Source organism: Struthio camelus, chromosome 1 (genome assembly GCF_040807025.1).
Source record: "Struthio camelus isolate bStrCam1 chromosome 1, bStrCam1.hap1, whole genome shotgun sequence".
In the NCBI taxonomy this organism is placed as follows: Eukaryota; Metazoa; Chordata; class Aves; order Struthioniformes; family Struthionidae; genus Struthio; species Struthio camelus.
The window spans coordinates 30148411-30168311 of record NC_090942.1 but is presented as its reverse complement, the minus strand read 5'-3'; the positions used below and the strand labels follow the sequence as shown (position 1 = coordinate 30168311).

General features: G+C 35.7%; 1 protein-coding gene across 10 annotated transcripts in view; it reads left to right on the top strand.

Moving 5' to 3' along the window:
• FOXP2 (forkhead box P2) overlaps positions 1–19901 on the top strand; it is a 447021-nt gene that overhangs the window by 354526 nt on the left and 72594 nt on the right. For 2 of the 10 annotated variants that reach the window (XM_068933001.1, XM_068932992.1), the window contains exon 4: positions 5199–5269. The exons of the other annotated variants lie outside the window; for them this stretch is intronic. The gene's annotated coding sequence lies outside the window, so the exon portion shown is untranslated. The remainder of the gene's footprint in view (positions 1–5198; positions 5270–19901) is intronic. 10 annotated transcript variants of the gene reach the window in all.

The window sequence follows — 19901 nt, the reverse complement described above, 5'->3', positions numbered from 1 at the left end:
GTGCCAGTGTCTTTTCTACTTCACTACTGAAGTATACAGCATTCAGTTGCATACAGTTGCGTACAGTATGCAACTGAAAATGTTTTGTAGTTCCATAGACCAGAAGACAACTGTTTTCCGCAGGCAGCTTCCATAGAAATGTGTGTTTGTCTACACTCCCTCGTAAAATTGATCTAGTATAAACTAGTAAAGCTACAGCTAGTAACCCATGCAGCGAGTTCTCCCACTCAAACGCAGTGTGTCTTTATGTGTGATGTCAGTTCAAAGTTCAGGCTTGTCCTAAATATTTTGTTCATATACCGAAGTATCAGACTAACTTGAGTGCTAACATTCTCTCTCTGCAAGTGCCAACTGCAGGCTCCTTGGGGTGGGGAGCAGGGTAAGAGGATACGACAGGATAAAAAATGGAGCTGCTTTCCTTTTATGTTGTCCCAGCAATGGGACGCTCAAGAAACTTTTGTATTGAAAAGTTCCCAAATACAATAGATTTTTCATCCTTGAATTTGTCTAGTTTATTTTTTAAACCGTGCAGAGTTTTTTGTTTTGTTTTATTTCTTTTTTTCTTGATAGTTCTGTCAAAATTAGTGCTTTCTTTCCTTCCTGAATGTATTTAGGTTTTGTTTTCAGGCATTCAATCTTGTTAAAGTTCAGAGAAAATGAATAGAGAGAATAACGTCAACGTTCTAGTCACCAGCTCAGATTTCTCAGACCCAGCTAACACTCTCTGACTGTGCTTCAGAAGTGAGGGAACAACTTTTCAGCAACTGAAACATGAAAGTTTTAAACTAGATTTATAACATTATTTAGTTAAAGTAAAATCGTTAAAGTTGTATATCGTAATTGTGAGTGGTTTCACGTACCAACAACTCTCTGCACAAAAGCTTGCAGGACGTGACTGTGGCATCACTCTGTAGTTACCTTCTCTCTCTCTTATTCAGACTGTCCTCGTTTTTCTGGAGAGTTATCTGATGATTTTGGAAGTGAGGGACATTTCTTTATTTCCATGATCTTGCCTGTCGTTTAGTGTGATTCTTACAGATGAAATGTGTATTCATTTCCTTTTTCAGGCGCAGACATTTTGTTTCTGTGATGGACTAAGAGGTACTCTGCTGACTGCTCTCTGTTTTTGGTATTCTGTGCATCTGCCAAATAGCATGAATATCTTTTCTGTGATCAGCATTTTGCTTTATGGTATTGAATTATTAGAATTATAATAGAATGCAAAAGGCATGTACAGGTCTAGAACCATAGACTGAGTATCACTGATCAGCTGTGCAAAATGCAAAAGGCATGGCTGTTGCTGTTGCTTCCTTATATGATTAAAGTTTTTTCGGAGGAACAGAGAGGGAACTATAGTAAGGAGTTTCAGCAGTTTACCGGCGGAAGAAAAATTTCTATAGCAGTAGTAACTCAGAATTATTCAGGGCATTTTAATCTTCATAAGAAGCTGTCTGAAAGTGTTGTTAAAGCTAATCAGTGCTCTCTAGTTGATAGAGAACTGTCTGTAATTTTATTCTGGAAATCTGTTGGCAATTCTTAGATGGAAATTTTTGGCGGCTTTGGAAGGATAGCAAGAAGACTTTACCTTGGACATTACTTACTGGAATCCAAACAATAAAATCAGCTAACTTCATTTGCTCTGAGTAGAAAGACAAGGAAAAAGGAGCCTTCACACCAGGATTAATTTTAATACCATTTACTTCTCTGTGCGCACTTTATGTTTAGATGCCATTTATAAATACCTTATTATCATTTGTTAAATTTTATGACACTTTATACCATGTCTGATGACTGTAATTCATGCATTAAACATGCACCCATATTTTAACAATATTTGCATCTTATAATATGCTTTGTAACGACTTGTCGTAGCATCACGGTTAAACATTTATTTTACAAATACATTTTGTAATATGCTATGGTAATAAACTATAAAAAAGTTGTCTCACCTTGTAATATTTTCATATAGATGAATAATGCATTACAAATTCTGCCTTCGTTTAGAACATGACCTCTATTCTGACGGAATCTGATACCTTCTCTGGATTTATGGTGATCACTGAGTTTTCTGAGGTGCTGTCAAATCTGCTTTCTGATTAATTTCCTTAGGTGATAAATTTGAATTAATCTGTAAATATTTACAAGATGGTGTGGTTTATGTTTAATTATTTTATTTTATTGTATTAATTCAACCCATTCATTCAAGCCGGTATACCATCCCCCACCATGGTCTGAGATAATTTTCAATCCAAATTGTTTCTGGAAATTCAATTCAATTCTGAAACTGATTATCCAAAGGGCATTGTTACCTTTCTAATGACTAATTTTATGTCATATGTACCTCTAAAAGGCTATGCCACTGTCATATCTAATCTTATAATCTATATAAATCTGAAGGGCATAGAATACTTTAAAAGTTTATGCTGACCAACTGCACATTTTAAAGCACGGATATAATATTTATTCTTTTTAGCTTTGGCCATGTGTTTTCTTTTTTCTTTCTTTTTTTTTAGCTATAGAGCTATATTAAAGTAACATTTTGCTTATATAGCTATTGTTATTCGAGTCAGCCTATCAAGTATCTGACTTCCTGATGCATCACGCTAATTTTTTCAATATTTTTCTAAATCTGCGTGTTAGAGCTTAGAGTTCCCTTGCTAGTTTCTCTGTGTGTGTGTGTGTGTGTGTGTGTGTGTCAAAATGAATGTAGGAAGTAAATATAAAGTGCTCTGATTTTACTGCTATTTAACATAGATATGGATGACTACTTCAAGTGCATGCTAATGGGAAGTCAAAATTGGATAATTGGCCTCTTGGAGGAGGGGTTTATTTCACCAGACTAGCTGGTTGCACGGTATCTCTGCCGCTCACCTTCAGATGCCATTCATAGTTGAGGCACTTTTAGTCAACACACAGTTGACACTTTAAAGGGAAGGTTTATCTGATCTGATTTAAACATCTAATTTACGATTTAATGAGTTGTGCCACAAAAATGCCTATTTTTCTCCATTGATAACCTAAGATGACTAACTGGGATGAAGGCCTACAGCATAGACTTCTATATTTGATTTTAGTGATTTTCTGCTATTCTCACTTCATTTTTCCTTTCTTTTCTTTTATTTCTTCTAAATGAATTACTGCTTATGAAATGAGCTAGGCTTATTGTTGATAGAACTTTATCTCTTTTCACACTGAGCGCATTAGACTATATTCTACATAGTCAAACAAACCCTATTTAGATTGAATAAAGTCTGATAGACCATTCTTAGAGAGAATAATTAATTCAATTTCAGTTTATTATTTTTTGTTAGGGTTTCTCATTTGGTAAAGGAGAGCAACTACTTCCTGTTTTGGTGTTGTGGCATCTGTCCGATAGCATCTAGAGTAGGAAATACACATTCTACATAGCCTAATAAGCATATATGAAACTAGTTGTCCTCTAAGTATTGAAAATTGATTTGGCAAGGGTAGACTATTCAATATTCTGTCTCAAATTCGTTCACCAGCGCTTCTCCCATTCCGTTAAGATGATCTCATAATTTGGGTAACATTTTCTGTCTTTGAGCATATTATTAAAAATTTAAAATACAGCAATCTCTTTTTGTAAGAAAATCTTACCTGTTTTCCCCCCCCCAGTGATCATTTTTGTTAGAATCATGTTGTCTTTTTCACTTGTCATTTATTCTGTCTTTGACTGTCCTGTGCAGTAAGATTCTGATGACTTCTAGGGTTGATTTTGTAAAAATGTCTATCGTGTGTAACAGTTTGACTGGGTTATTTAGTTTTGATTTTGCACACTATTTCTTTCAATACAACAAAATGATATAACATCTTAATAGTATCTCAGTTTGTCTTCTTTTAGAAATAACATTATAGTTGCACAAGACGTGAAGAAAACTCCTATATAATGTGATGAGAAATTTTTTTTTTCCAAGTTTGCTCAGAAAGGACAGGGATTCCCCCCTTTACGGCACTGCTTGGCAACTTATCATTCCCCTGGTCTCTTTTTTGAAGGTTTCACGTGTGTCCAATATGCATGATATATGTGCTTTTATTATTACTTTTCTGCTTTAGGATTTCTGTAGCTCGGATTTGGTTGCATTCCTTGTGTTCTCGTAACTGCTTTTCCCAGGTTCAGATATAGAAATGTTTTTAAGGAACATATTCTAGAAATCTGTATTTGCATATTGCATATATATGTTTATACATGCATATACACAAGTATATGTTTACATAAACAGATATCATATATGCAGTCCTGGCATACAGGTAATAAACTGCAGTCAGTTATTTGTCAAGCACTTCTCTTATCTGAACTTTACTAGTCTGTTTCTTTCTGTCACGCCAAATCTCTAAGCAGCTGTTAATACTAACAATAATTTCCCAAGGTATTATTTTCTCTTTCCTCCCCTTTTTCTTTTGCATGTCAGTTCTTTTCCCAAAAGCATAGTATCTTGTGGGCTAGGAGACGGAACGTTCCATCTAAAACTAGTGAAAAGTCCACTGTCTTGCCAGCCACTGAAGCCAACAGTAGGATCTTTATATGCCAGGTTAAGAGAAGGCTCCAGCTGCCTAGTAGAGCACACATTTATTTTAAGCCCTGGAAGCTTAAGGTGCAATAGATTTTCAAACTACAGTACTGATATGCAAACAAAGTTTATTTTAGTTATTTTTTTTTAAACGTGTAAGTTATTAGTCTCCCTCTGAGGTGTACTATAATTTAAAAAATTAACTTTACAGAAGGGAAAAAAGTTCTGTGATGGCATTTTTACACACTTTAATAGATCTTTAAAGCAGCTTTTCTAGTATATAATTCACATTTCCTACATACATGATGATGTGATGTTGTATAAAGTTTTTATTCTAGGTGTGTTTGGGAGGATCTGCATAAATCACGTATGGTTTCACCATCTGTGAATAATGTGGCAACTCCAAATTCATGCCAATGAAACCATCATATTATCATATCATGTACTGTATATGACATACATAAATACACACTTATAATGAGGTTGAGGGTAATACCAGAAATCTCTTCCCTCCAGGCTTGAAAAATGACCAGAAAGTAGAGATCACTTTTCAAGCCTTGGGAAAAATAGGTCTCAGAAACTAAAACTCCAGTCAGTACCTATAACCTTAAAATGTATTTTAATGTTCTGCAGCTTCAGTTACCCTCAGCTGAAGCTTCTCTATTTTAGCTTACAGGGTCTTGTGACCTCAGCCCATAGCAGAATTTCAACAGTAATAGCGCCAGCCATCTTGGATAAATGTAAGTGAAAATTTTCCTCATTTTTATAGCTTCTATCCCTCCCATTCACTTTCAGAGTTTTGTTTTTTCGCTCAGGATGTAGACAGTATTCCTGACAACACTTCTCTTTTGTGCCAAGTAGCATGATTGACACAAAGTAACAGTAAAGCAACTAAGTGGTAATTTTTGCCTTTTAAATGTCACGCTATCATACTCATCTTGTGCCTTTGAAATGCCAGTTTGATGGCCATGCAAACTTTATTTTAGCTGCAGCTAGCTTGACGGTAGTTTTCATTATCATAGTTGATCTGCAAAGAGAGAAAGAGTACAAAAACTTTGATCGTAGAACCTTGTTTTAGCTAACACTAAGGATGAAATATAGGAGAATTCAGAAGGTATTTTTCGAAGAAAAAAGTTTATCATCCTCAGTAAACTTCTACCATTTGCATTTTGCTACAATTCAGATTATAGTAATCCTTCCTCAAACTTAGCTGCGTATTTACTAATTGTTGTATATATCTGGGGTTGAAGTTGCAGAAGTATACGCTTGACCTATCCTATCGGTATAACACCTTTCAGAAGTATGAGATAAGGAATGAAGGGCATCTGCCCTACCTTGGTTTCTCAGAAACACCAAATACAGCAGATGCTATTAAAGTCAACACTTTTTCAACAATTGCCACATTGTCGGTAATGTTAATGGTGGCTGCTCTACGATCCGAATCCGAGCAAAAGAAAACAGAAATGTAGTTATTCATTTAGAATATCCTGTCTTATATGCTGATAGCCTTAACAACCTGGCATTTAGTAGTAACCTACAAATGATACCTGAACTTATGCCTTGTTCAGTATTTAGCCCTGAGCTGGCCCATATCTGAATTCACCATTTGCGAATAATGTGGCATCCCTGATCTGTTAAACTAACATACCACCTTGCCAACTGCTATGTATTCATATATATAAATATATACATAACATGCAGACATACTTAAAAGTCCAAGTTCTTATTTACATCTATGGGGCGTAATTACATAGTGTAGCCACAAGTGTAGCCACAGTGGTATCTTCTTTATGACCTCAGGTAGCTAAACATACTACTGTTCAGATGCAGCCTGTTCTCTTTGTGTGGTTTCATAGGATGTATATATAATGAACTATGTAAAATGAAAATCACATGTGGTAGTTAGGGCTAACACTAGCCGAAGTGAAACTGCCACCATCCATCTTGCAAGCATATCATTTGAAGCTTGATAAGGGGCAGTCTTCAGGTCTTCTTACACTATTCGGGTCTTCTTACAACTGTATTGTTCCATTCATATGCCCATAATAGTTGTAGCACCAGTTGTATAGACTAGGAACTAGTAGCTGTGTGAATAGAAGAACATATATTGAAAACCACTTTATGATTATCTTGAATTTCTGTATGTCCGAAACTTTAGTATGCCAGGTAGGTGTGAGGGTGGGCATTGTTATTAGCTACACAGAGAAATCAAGTAGTAAAATAAATTGCATGCCCCAAACCTATTATTTTTGACAAAAACGATATAAAAGAAAAAACATAACGAATGTTAGGTTGGCTACCGATTACTAAGGAACAGAAGGAATGAACTGAGTCATGAAGAATAATTCCTAAAATTTCTCTGAGGAGATAGGATTAGTTGAAAACCCATGCAAAACTTGAAGATGTATGTCCTCAAGGACAAAGTAGTTTTATAATAATTACTGTAAATCTCCATTTAATTTCAAAAGAAGAGAAGGTTTTCTTGTATTTGTCATTGCAAGGCTGAGTTAATGAAAGAGCCTTGAAACCACATACAAAAGGAAATACATACAGATTTTAAGAGAGTGTGTGTGTGTGTGTGTGTGTGTGTGTGTGTGTGTGTGTGTGTGTGTGTGTGTAAAATAAAATGCCACTTTGTGAGGGATTTCATGAAATCAACACTAGAATGATAACAGTTTCTTAAACAGATATATTTATATGTTTATCAAATTCCAGTTATTTTGGTGGAGCCATGTATGCCACCATAACTTCATTACCACTACGAGCTCAGTCTTGCATTTGTTATCTTTATGACATTGTAGCTTATATGATATCTCTGTCCCATTAAACGATATGATCCTTCTGTACCAGAATAATCCTGTTTGGCTAACTGTCTCAGTCTTGAAACATCAAGATTATTGAATTAATAGAATGAAAATATGATTCTATACATCTTATTAAAACAATATTCCCTTGATAATGGATAGTTAAAATGTTTTTATTTCCTGGTTTTAGTACATATGTAGCTCTTCCAATTATCTTTGAGCAGTTCAGACAGATCAAAATTGAGAGGTTATGTCTGCCTTGGGTTTTTCACTATAACATGTAGCATGTATTCATTGACTATTTATAGATGCAGATATAGATATAAAAATATATTTATATAGCTAAGTATATAGATGGCTATGTGTGCACTGTTGAGGTTTATGTATCTCATTATTTAACTCTTTCAGTATGTTAAGCAAAGAGCTTGAAATACAGTGGAAAGTAATTTGTGAAAGTGACTCCTAGAAAGGGCGGTGGAGCGTGCACAGAGGTTCTATAGTGTGAAAGGCTTGCTGTAAAATATTCAAGATATTCAAAAGCCAGATGCTCAGAAATCCAGCCTGCTAATCCGTTTGGCCAAATATAAAGATATAATTCTTCACTTACGTTACACCTGGTAGAAACTTTGAGGAATTTCACTTCCTTTTTTCCAGCATACAGCCATGTTTCCAAAATTCTGAATAGTCCAAGAAAGAGGCATTTGGTACCTTAGTAAATAAAGTATAAACTGCCTCTGACGACTTTGTGGTGACAGTGAAGTAGCAGAGGTATTAATGATTTTGCAGAGTCATAAATGTCTGGTTATATAATCCTTGTTGTTCTTCCTAATTGTGTTCACTTCCTTGATCTATGAAAGGCAGAGAAAAGCTAGACACTTACCAAAGAAGCAAAGTCCATGTCTGTGGTATACACTGCTGCATATGTAAATTTTACTCAATCCGAAGTCTGTTTGCTTTTGACACTACAAGCACAGTGAAGTTAGACAGATAGAAGACGTTGGGGGCTACGGAGATGGTTTTAACAAGATCTGCGCACCTAGAGCTCCCCATGAGTTCATTTCCAAAAATCAGGCATCGTACCATCACCTACTTAGTAACAGACAAATTATAATCATTCATTTCTCTGTGCCTTTGCGTCTTAAATTGGAAGATAGGGTTTTATCTCATAATCTATGGTAAAAATTATTGCAGGGTGTTGTATATGAGCAAAACTTAGCAAGAGTATGGCGTTATCCACTGTAATGAATGTGTAGTTCAGAAACTCGCAATATAGAATGATTGGGTAATCACTGCTCAGCGAAATAGATATATATACCTGTATGCCTGTATACATATGTATATATATATATATATAAAATATATATACACCTTTTTGGCAGGCCCCAAGGCTTTGCTTCTTCCCAAAGAAAAGGTAATCAGTCAGCCTAAACCTATTCAGCAGCACCATTAAGAAGCGGATGCCAACACAATGTCCCTTTCTGCATTATCTCTCTGTTTGTCCTGTCTGCATTTTCATTCCTTATGTAAAATCGACTTTAATCTCCTTGTATTTGTTATCATTGTTTAATATGTGTATACTACTTATAAAGTTTATTGTGAAAATAAAGATATCCTTGAAAAACTTAATGATCCTTAACTGCTCATTTCATTCAATCAACAACAAATCGACCAATCAGATCTTTTCTTCCATTTAAAACTTTCTTATAGCCCTTGTGGCTTGTGACTGGGACCGAGTTGTTCATTATGACTGTCTGTAATTTAGAAAACTCTTCAAAATAAATAAGCTGGCTTTTCTTTACCAGTTTTTTAATATGTAATTTTGGACCTAGATAGGCTATGCCATGGTTGGGAATAAGAACTATCCCACAGCAAAGAGTCGAAGTTGTAACAAAGATCAAAAATATTTTAGCAGTAAAAATAAAACTGACCCAACATTGAATATTTGAGCTTCATTAACTGTTTCATTTGCAACCTTTTTAATTATGATTTTCCTGTATGAAAACACTCTGAAATTTGGTACATGAATTCTGTATCAAAAAAAGATTTTGAGGAAGCTGAAACATTCCTATGTTTTCAAAACATTTTTTCTGCATCAGTGTGTCAAAGGTGCCTAATCTCAAAGTCACTTTTGTGTCAAAGCAAAATTTTCATTTTGAAATTTCTTTCACTAATACTTTTATAAATATGTGTTGCAAAATGCAGTATTCAGGTTGAATAAAGTGTTCTGTTTCACCTCAACTGTTTTGTTTAGTAAATACTTTTCAAAAATGTCTAGATTTCTGCTAAACTATGTATTTTTAATCCTTCCTAATCGTTTATGAATCAAAGAATTTCCTGGTGATGCTGGTGATTATTTCTCATTTTCTTTAGCTCTTTCAAAGCTAGATTTATTTTTCTTCATTTTGGGCAAGAAATACTTCCTTAGCACCTAAAAATCTTAGCTATGTTTGTAGTCTCATTTCACGTAACATAGGTTTTCTGATCTTAGTTGTACTTCCACATGGAAATTATTTTTTGAGTTGCTAATTTAAAGGCCATTCTCAGTGTCTTCTGACGCAGTTGCAGATCTGCAGAAGCTGTAGTAAAACTTTGGAGAGAGCGTATAATCCTGTTTTTGAATGAGTAAAATAAACACTGTATATATATGAACTGCAATACTATCATTAGTCGAAAGGATAATATTCTAGGTCATACAATATTTAAAATAATACTTTAGGACTTTCTTAAGCCCATGCCTAGCAACTACATCCATTTACTAGGTCAGTTCTATTGGGCCCAGTGTTTTACTGTCAAATTTAATGGTAATGGTAAAGCTGGTACTGATTGCAGATCAGTACTGATTTCAGAATTAGATCAAGCTTTTATGTACAAATGTGCATTTTCTTATGTTTGTATATATACTGCTCTTTGCAGAAGAAGAGTGAAGTACGAAAATAGTTCACAAAGTTTTATTTAATACAGACAGAGTAGTAGTGAAAACAATTTGTTTTTAGCATTCCATTACAAAATACTCAATTTGTCAGTAAATGTCATTATTTTTGTCATCATTAATTGTAATTTTCCAAAACAAATACCGATTCTTATATGTGTTAAGTACATGCCTAGAATTGGTTTTCATTGGTGCAAAGGAGGCTTGTGTTACATGCCAGGAAGCTTTTGAAAAGCAAAGCAAAGTAAGGAAGCACCGGTTAAGTTGCTGGGGATGTTGTGCAACATCCCTAGTTTGAAGGTGATAAGAACTTTTTGGACAAACAACTGTTAGAAAGGAAAAAGAGTTGATCCTGCTTTTGAGGAGAGGGATGGACTAGCTGACTTCTCAAGGTGCCTTCTGCCTTTTTGCATAATGATTTGCACAATGCTTCATAACAAGAAAGTATTTTCATTTTAGTTTATTTTTTCTAATGAAATTCAAATTAGATTACTTAGTAGTTACAGTTATTATGGATATGTGTATATTTAGTGAACATCATAGTTTTTTAATGAGTAAGTCAAATAACATTGCAAAAAAGGTACATCTAGTATTCTGAGAATAAATATCTGAACTTGTTTAGGATGATCTCAGGAGAGTTTCTTTGGAAATTCACACTACTAAATAAAAATGGGAGATAGGCAAATGAAAGTTTATACAAAAAATACTTGTCAAGCTACGTCTGTGGCTCAAATCTTGCAAAAAGTTCTGTGCTTAATTTTACATAATATTTTTTGTATGTTCATATTCATATTTAGCCTGTTGTCTTAGTCATATTGAATTGTCATTAGGACTAAAGCTTTGTGAGTAGTTGGTTTTGTGTCAGGAGAACCACATTAAAAAAAAAATCTTATGACTCTATAACTTTCAGTGGAAAAATGTTAGGAGAGGTTTTGAAAATTATGCTGTATTAAATTCTGGCCACTTTTATGAAAAGGAATTTTGAAACAAAACATTTCAAGTTTAAGGATTTAAAAGCTTTATTACTTTGAAAGCTAACAATGAGAAGCAGTTCCGTTCCCCTGTTAAGCTTACAGGTGGCAGAGAGTTTGTTACTCTCTGAGATGCAGGAAACGAAAGAGGTTAAATTCCTCTTCTGTTGGCTTTGGTGCAGAGAGAAGAACCAGAGGTCATTCTTCTCTTCTAAGTAAGCAGTAACCAAGACTTGATAGAGTCATTTGCACATTCTAAGCCAGTGAATAGTGTGCTGTTGTTTACCCAGGGTGGAATAGTTCCAAAAGTCAAAATTTCTGTAGCCTGAGAGTTAACCAATGTTCATGGGACTGAGTCTTGCATGCAAGTCCCAGCTGTGGTTTCACCCTTCTCCATGTTTTTCTCAGTTCCTGGAAGAAGGGGATGTGGTCGGTTACACTAGCCATCACAGCCGTTAAGTGATTGGCATTAAAAACCACTTACGAGTCTTTTCAAAGGAGTCAAAATTTTCAATTTGAGAAGTGTCAAAATGAACTGTTAAAATATTTTCCTTTTTTCCTATCCACTTGTCAAAACTGCTTTTTAAATTTTTTTTAGCAATATGTATTTTTTTAAGGTCTGCAGTAATTTAAACTTTGGGTGCTTGCTTTAGCTTATACTTAGTTTGACATTTACTGCTTCTGCTTCTGCCTGGAAGGACTTAACTGTCCAAAAAGTTCTGTTTCTCTAATTATATTGGTAGGCCCATTAAAGCGATTGATTTCCCTGCAAACTTTGCATAATGCATAAATTTTGGTAGCACTGGGAATGCTATATACATCTTTCTAATAAGCCTGCAATATCTAATAAATCACAGTAGTAATCTTATTTTGAAAAAATAATAATAATTTCATTTTCTTATAAATGTGTAGTGATATCCTTAATAAAAAAAATTATCATTTAAGAAATGTTAATATATACAGTATTTTAAAGCGAATTAATAAAGATATATTCATACATTGTAATAAACTATTATATGTGTCCAAAACTGAAGAAAGGACGTTGCTAGATGCTACACCATTTTTGTGTGGTTCTTCCTGAGAGTGAGTTAGCTAAAATGAAGGTGCTGTGCTAGCTTTATATAAAGATCTATGTTTAAAATGACTAATTTTGTAGCATGTATTTTCTGTTTATGTGCTTGTCAGTTTTAAACAGCCTTTTATATGCAAATTTGTGATGGCAGTTCTATATTCTGTGTCGTTTCTTCACTAGAATTTTTCATGCTATTGGAATAATCCCTGAACAGATATTTATAGAATTTTTACTGTTATTTTGACAAATCAGACATTGTTATTAAAATGATAAAAGAAAGTAATTTTAATACATTTTACATTGGAAGTTCTAAACTTTTTAAAAATAGTATATTTTTCCAAGCTCTATTTTAATAAACCTTTTACAGAAATTGGGCCTTTCTAGTTTCTTTTTTTGTGACAAGAAAAATATGTACTTGAAACTTGTTTCTACAAGTTAATGTGTCGCTTAAGACTTTCCATCTTTACTGCTACTTCAGTCGTTTCATCGTATGTGCTCATACCAAATTGTTTTGACAAGTTAATTTGTGAGTTGCACGCGCTCTACCGGTACTAAATCCAGTTCCCTTTGGAGAGAAATTGTTTTGCTGTACTTTTCAGTATAAACAAATACAGGCTCATTGTCTATAATGTTTGTAGTCTGGGAAAGTTGTTGCCTTGCCCGGGGTGGCGTGCTCACAACGTGGAGAATTGGGAGGATTTCAGCTATATCGGCCATTACGCTGCACAGCCCTGCAAAGTGAGCCCCAAGCAGCGGCTGGAGAAAGCCCTCCATAATTTCTAAGGAAATCTGTAAATTTGCCTCACCTTAAGGTAATGCTTCTTATTTCAGTATTAACTCTACTCATTAGATTGTAATACACAGATTAAGGAGAACAAATGCAGTGCATCCATAGTCTTGAATAAAAAAGTCATTGGCAGGTAACACAGAAAGACGTCAAAAGGACAAAGACACTCACCTGTGTCTAATGAGGGAGGTGACATTTCAGTAAATGGAAGGTACTTAAACATATATTGTGAGTTGGCAATCTCCCAGGAATGCTGATGGAAGCATATTTAGGGAGAAGAAGGGTGCATTGGAGAAACAGCTTCTCTGAACTGTACTCTGCGAATTGGAGAGGGGATTAGTTAAAGATCTAGAGGGAGTTAGCTGACTAGCAGGACCTTTCAAAGGGAACAGCTGCTGAAGTCATGTGCTGGCTACAGATCTGTTTATGGCAGACGCTGTTAAACTCTCTTTTCTCCAGCTTCTTTTCAAGGAGATTCCTTACTCTTTTCAGGATGTCTCTGTGTTTGGGTTAATAAAATTATTGGCCTGAATTGACCACTGCAGGAGAGCAAGATATGATGCGCAGAACAGGGCAAAAGACAGTTTTACCGTTTTTCTCTCTCTACTACCAAGGAACCAGGTGGCTTTTGAGACGGACTGTTCTGAAGTCTGCAGCCAGCCTGCCTAGCTTTTGGCGTTCAACTTTACATACCCCTGTTTGAAGCGTGATCAGTCTAAACTCTCCGTAGTGAAAAAGAGAGACAGACACGGGCAATTCTGACTTTACGTGGGCTGAATTAGTCACCGGATTTGCACCGATACTTAAAATTAGGTGGGGCAAACCAGGTCTAAAAGTCAGAGGTTCATAATAAGATTCTGTGAAATTATTAAAATCAATGTTCTAATGAGGCCCTTGTCAGGCTCAGATGTCTAATAGTTTGCTCTGTGACGTGATGCTTTTGTGTAGTCATCTGAGACATACAAGTTGGGAGTTAGTATGGGAGATAAAGAGAAGTCGTTTTTGCTGCAAAGAAATCCAGTCTTTTAGTTTACATGTTTCTCGTTGGAACTCATTTTACTTCTTCAATTTTTCTATTGATCTCCATAAGTAATTTTCTCTCTTAACTGACATTTGTGACATCTGTTAATTAAAGTTACCCAAAATTTGAATTATTGCTCTATTATTCACTATCTTTACTGTTTATTTAGGAAAAGACTAAAAAATACTCAAGCTAATACCAATATCATCTCTTACAAAACTGTACGATACTGTATGGTGATACTGTATAATGCAAGAACAGAGGCAGAAAAATCAGTGTGTACATCAGAGCAGGCCTGAGTACAGTTCATAAGTACTAAATCTGTCATACAGGTCAGGTATGAACAATTGGCAAGCTAGACAGAAAAACTGAAATCAAGCATGCGAGAATGTCTGATCTGTATGTGTTGGTTGTATTTTATATACAACAGGAAAAATTGAAATCCTCTCGTTCAAATGCCACTTCATAAGAACATGAATTATAACGTGATCTAGTTGGCTTGGACATTCAAATGAAGCAAAAGTTAGGTGCACATGCGGTTGTAAATACCTATGCAAATCAGGTATTTTCATAAGGGATGAACAAGGAAGTGAATAGGAGTTGATTATGCGCATGCAGATACTTGATATAGAGCGTGATATCAGATATGAGGTTTTTGCAAATTTTGAGAATTTTCAGCCTGAGGAAGTAATGTTAGGGAAGCTTCAAGATACCTTTATGACTTCCTGATCCTGACTGGAATAGTCTGCAGGAGACCTTGCAAGAAGCCTTATGGTATACTCCCTCCCTTGATTGCAGTCAAAAAGTATGTTACATTAAAAAAAAAAAAAGTTAGCTCTGAAAAATAGCCTTACCACAGTCCCTTGTCCATGTGTGGCCAATGACAGTGACACTGTTGTGGTACTAATTACATTTAGTGCAGTTTTTTTCAGGTTAACATTTGGCTTTTGGGATGTTTTTCTATGAGGGCTTTTTTTGAAGCACCCTATGGCCTTAACATTCCCGACTGTTCTGTGGCTGCTGCTTCTCAAATAAAAAACTGAAGATTATTTCAGTCGTCCTGTATGGGAGTATGCTTTCCATGATATTGTACTTCTCTCTAAATCTTTTGAGAGCTTGTTGTAAAATGCATGGACATAATAATAATAAAAAAACCCTTAAACCCTACACCAAATGTTGTACATTGGGTCGTTTCTTTTCCTTTTAAAATATGCTATGTAAGTTTTTTATGTGGGACTGTTTCGTACCAAAAGAAGTGTGAAGCTCATGTATTAATTCACTAAAGATCCATTAATCCATTTTCCTCATGTCCAAGAAACCACACCTTTCCATTGCGCCCTAAAGGCACATAAACAATAGAAGCGCTGACAAATTATTCTAAACTCTGCAGCACTATTTTTTCAAATCTTAACTACTTAAGGAATCTTTTGAAGTTACTATAGAAACTTCAAAGTTACGTAAACACGTAGGCGGAAGTTTTCTGGTTTGCCAACTATTTTGTCACCCTACTTCTGGCCTCCCTTGGCAGTGTACGGTCAGTGTTCTCTTGCATTGTTTTAGTCTGTGGCTGTTGCCCGTGCTGGAAAGAGGGCCCTAATCTTAACGGTCAGAAGAGAGTTAGTGACTGCATCATTTCCTTATTCCCTTTACAGCCAGCTTTCTCACACTCACTGTCTCGCAGAAAAGTACAGTATACAAGATTAATTTTCAAGCAGTGAAAAGCAGCGATAGAAAGCAGTTTGCTTCATCTCTGCTCTTGGGTCTCCAAGAGGCAGACAGCCGGCTGCACATCTGCATTTGACTGTTAAGTGTTGTTGGCCCCTTTTTTCACAGACCATTCAGACGGGCCTAAAATTAAGGAGGTGGACAGATACGGGATTTAATTTGACCACCAGATAGGAAAATAGGATTGTCCTAGACTAGTCGTGACGCTCTTCTCTGTTCCGATGTGACCCTGAGAGGTGTCAGCATGTCAACAGCTCCATGGGAAAGTCTTTATTACTTAAATTCACTTTGGCATTTTATCTAGAGGTAGGAACAAGTAGCGGTTCATACCCATGTGTTCATGATAAGTTCAAACGTATATAATTAAGCTCAATATGCTCTAGAATATCTGTCATTGTTGGCCAGGTCGAGAGGGAATTCTGCCATTCTGCTGTGGTTTAGGCCAAAACGTGTTTCTTTTATCTTCTTAAGATATAGTATTGATAAGTTGGGATGCTTTGTTTTCAGTCATCTGCTGCAGCTATAGCAAATGACTTTTTGCTGTAGGTGATGAGATCCAAAAAAGGAAAGGGACAAGCTTTGGATCAGAAATCTTGGATATGTTATATGAATCCTGAGCAAGCTGGCATTGACACCCAAGTAATTATGATCCTGGTCACTTCCCTTTCTAGCTGAAATGGTCCTTAACTGAGGTTTGTAGGTCTCACATGCAAGGGTTACGAGGAACTGTAGCTCTGTACCTATGCTCTGGCCACAATTTATGCTTAGAATATTTTTATGTGAGTTGTTATAGATTAAAATTGTGGTCTGCTGCTTGGTCCTATACATGGTTATCATCTTCCTTGTTTTTCTGTTGGTAACAGTGGTATGTTGTTGCTTGAGGAATGAAGGAAAGAGTAAATTTCAAGACTAGTAAAAATATTTTTAAATAAATATTTTCATTTTCATAATACCTCAATGATCCAGTGTTTAGCCAGAGAAAATATAAGCAATCAAAACTAATGTGCAAATTTAGGCATGTAGTAGTGCGGCCAGACTTTACGTGGGCGTAAAAAGCAGCAGGAGAAAGTCCTGGCTCCTCCTGTCCTCTGTGAGCCAGTTTTTCTAAGCATCATAAAAGTAAAAATTGCACCATGTCTTTTCCACATTTTTAAGCCCAGGGAAATGGTACGCTCTCAGTGCGCCTCGAGGGGAAGTTCCCTTCTGCAGCATTCAGGGCTGCCAGAAATAACAGTGTAGCGCTTATAAAAGAACAGATGCAACACTAAAATTGAGCCTGACTTTTACCTCATTTATATCAACTTCCACCGGGATTGTACTGTTGACTTTAATGGCCTTTTACTGCATTGTGTTTACACGAATGTAAACAAGAGTAGAATTTGCCCAGAATATACCGTACTATCTGCTTATAATCAGATTGTCAATATTCAACTCCTATATGTACAACGAAGTAGAGGTCTGAAAGGTTACTGTGTCTGTCTTTGTGCGGAGGTGCACTTTGTGCGGAGGGCAGGCACTAAGATGCCATGGTGGCACAGTGCACAAAAGGGATCAGTCTGCACAGTTTTGACAGTCTGGTGCATATATATGTGCTTAAACAGGGTTCTGGCTTGGGGTTTTGTTAGCTTGGAAAATCATACTACAGGCAATTTAATTATTTGTATTCAAATAACCGCAGTTTTGATCATTACAAAGTAAGCCCCTGATTATTTCCTCCGTTTTTTGCGCCTGGTTCAATAGTTTCGGTCACCCTAGGCTCCCTAGTTAGTTAGCAAAAAGAGGGGAACACATCCAAAGTCAAGTTTTCAAATATTCAAGATTTATTTGGGCTGAATTGTTTTCTGAATGTGTCTCTCTGTCTATTTGCTGTTTAAAGACTTTTCCATGGGTAGTGCCTTCATTTTGCACATACAAGAATACACTATTCTACATTACTGTTTTACAGTCTTATGCATTCTGTTTTACACTCTTCTGCGTTAAGCTGGAGAAAGGCAACAGAAGATGTATTCTGGTGGGCTAGTAAAGAAATTTCTCTTGGCTAGTCTTTATCTGCCCTTAAAGCAGAAACTCTTACAGGGGATCAATGTAATTATCCAATTCTTGCAGACCTAAGAATACCGATGAAAGCTTTCAGCCTATCACACACGTTACAGGATAACAAAATGTAAATGCAAAAATTTTAACGTGATGGTAACTGAGGTATCTCAGGATAGGGTTTTGATTTGGGCATGTGAGAAAGGAGTACTTCACCAGGTTTGTGTAAATTTTGTGGAAAAGTTTATTATCAAATTAAATCACTTTAAAATAGAATGTGCTTTTTTTTATAACAATAGAAAACTAAGTGAGCCAAGATTGTCGGCAATTCTGCTGCAATTTTCTAGGCTGACTTGTGTATATTGATAGTAGGAACACAACAATGGTAAAATAATCCTTTACTTTAGCAAAATATACTGATTTCTTCTTAATCATATAAGGTTAATAAAACATTTTAACTGATATGTATTGACATAATGTATACTAAGAATAGTCTATAGGTAATACAATTCTGATTTAAAAGTAAACAGGGTGTTCCATACACTTTCATTTTAATAATAATTTTGGTAGTTCTAAATGGCTATACATGTATGGCTCTCTATTTCTTCACTTCTGTAGGATTCAGTAGTAAACTAGTGTTTTGGTCCATGTTAGAAAGGATATAAAGTATTGTCATCATCTAATGTTACATGCCTAAATTTGGAGATACCTTGCATAGGTCTGAGAGAGGAAGACCTCACAGGAGACAATTCAAAAGTCAGAACAGAGCTTAATTTATTCTGTCTGAGTTGTCATCTATAGGAGCTTCTCTGTTTCTTTCTTCGCTGTGTAGATTAATGTATAGATACTATCCTCCTAATTTAAGCCATTATAAAGCTACATGCTATGAATTACTTGGCTGCGGGCAGTCAGTGTACTTGCTAGCATCTTCTTGTAACAGGTGCCCCGTGCAGGTGGATCAGATTTTCTGATAAGGAAATGGTGCAATACTTCAGAAACTGAGAAGGTAAAATTTGTATGAATGCAGTCCTTGACCTTTCTGTAGGCCTTGTAGTTCATTAGGATGATAATTTTTTATGAGGACTGTAGTCCATTAGAAACTGGACTGAAACTAGCAGGTCTTACTGGCCATCAAGTCGTTTCAGTTGGCAGTAATTCCTGGACACCTTTGTTTGGGGGCAAGTTTGTACAGTTGGCCTTGAGCAACTGGCTTCATATGCAATTGCCCACATACTGAATCGTTGGAGCTTCAGACAAGGTTTATTCTCGGAACACTTCCAAATTGGGAAATAAGTATTAATTTCAATTTTCAGAAATTCCATTAATTTCTTGTTCCTGTGGTATTTGCAATGCATATATATCAGTGAAGATGCCTAAGTATGCCTTACTGTATACATTAATCAGATAAAACCTTTTATATATATGGTTTTTGTATGAGTTTTGTTATCCAAGGGGGAAAAAGACAATAGCTTGAACAAGACTAGCATGTTTTGAAATAGGAAGTACAACATAGCTGGTGTGGTGATAGTCATTGACCTCTTGCTTATGCAGTTCATGGGTTTCTTCGTTTCAAACTTACAGCATTTGTATATCTGTTCATTATTGCCCTCATGGAATAGGTGGGATACCTTGGGCAAGTTGCGTTCTTTCCAAGGAATTTAACTGCCTTTAAGAACTTGAAAGTGCAATTTGCCATAAAGCACTAGGTAAAACTACAGAATTTGAAATCCGTTACTCAGGTTTATCCTGAAGAACCTTTCTATATACTGACCATGGCTTGAAAAATGATATCACAAAATCAGAATGTTTTTTTCATTCAGTTATAGTATTATATCCAGTGTAGCAGGAAATGGTTTTGCATGACAGTACACATGTAAATGTCAATGCATATGTCATTTACAGTGTATCTGGGTGTTATGTGCGATTCACAATGATCACATTGGAGAAAACTGTCTCTGTTACACTAAATAAAATGTGCTTGGTAAAAATTGCTAGCAATTTTTTTCTAGACATATAATGACATGGTAAG